Raw genomic sequence first — 951 nt, 5'->3', positions numbered from 1 at the left:
AAAAAAAAAAAAAAACTACAAACGAACTTGGTTTTTAACTATCCATAAATGATATCAAGAGACCAAATTGGTGGGACAAATAATGAATGAGAAAGAACATGATATGAACACATACAAGTAAATTGATTTACAGGATGATTTCCAAGTGTGACACATCAGCAGCAAGCTTAAAAATACATGTCCCACATAACAGCCAATATGCAGCCGAAATAGAAAACTTTTACATGGAGAAAATAATCCAGAGAATTGGCAAATGCATCATGAATCTCCAACAGTCATGAGACATGAACATTTTAAAGATAGATCACCACAAAACTCATCAAATCCAAGATTGATTTCTAAACCATACCCTACTACATGAGTACGTAAAAGCTAAATAAATGATGAAATGACCTCAATTGACTGTAGATATATCATAAAATTGAAAATCGTATGTGTTAGACATGGAAATCAATGGTTAAATTGGTGGTATTACCCACACAAGCCACATTCAATAGATTACTTTAAGTTTGTAGTTTCCAAAATGTCAAGGCCCTGTCTCTGTGCAGAGCCATAGACAAGTACATTCACAAACTCCGGGTCAATATTAGATTGGACAATTGAGATGCAGGAGTTCCATAAACAGGTAATTGAACTACCTAATGCCAGTTTTACATTTAAATAAAAATTCACCCAAGGACCCCGTCTATGCTTTTCTTCTTTTTATGAATATTTCATTAAGAGAACAAAGAAAGTGAACATTCATGACTGTTGGTGAACTTTAAGGTACACCAACACAGTATCTGTATGAAGTGTCAGCTATTGGATGGGCCCATGTTATAAAGTTTTTCCCTACTTGTCTCTAGGTTGATGGGGCTAAACTTACTAAAATAGCAAGTAGTTAATCCACCTATGAGTAGGGCCATTGACCAAATGTTACAGCAGTATAAGGAGTTTTTTTTTTTTTTTTTT

At 34.1% G+C, this 951-nt stretch overlaps 1 protein-coding gene across 1 annotated transcript in view; it reads right to left on the bottom strand.

The window, feature by feature from the left end:
- The window catches only part of LOC122073339 (secretory carrier-associated membrane protein 1-like), a 35541-nt gene that overhangs the window by 9548 nt on the left and 25042 nt on the right, over positions 1 to 951 (bottom strand). The window lies entirely within an intron of this gene.

The sequence above is a fragment of the Macadamia integrifolia genome, chromosome 3 (genome assembly GCF_013358625.1).
Source record: "Macadamia integrifolia cultivar HAES 741 chromosome 3, SCU_Mint_v3, whole genome shotgun sequence".
In the NCBI taxonomy this organism is placed as follows: domain Eukaryota; kingdom Viridiplantae; phylum Streptophyta; class Magnoliopsida; order Proteales; family Proteaceae; genus Macadamia; species Macadamia integrifolia.
Note: the sequence above shows the minus strand (reverse complement) of the source record. Positions and strands in the feature narration are given on the sequence as shown.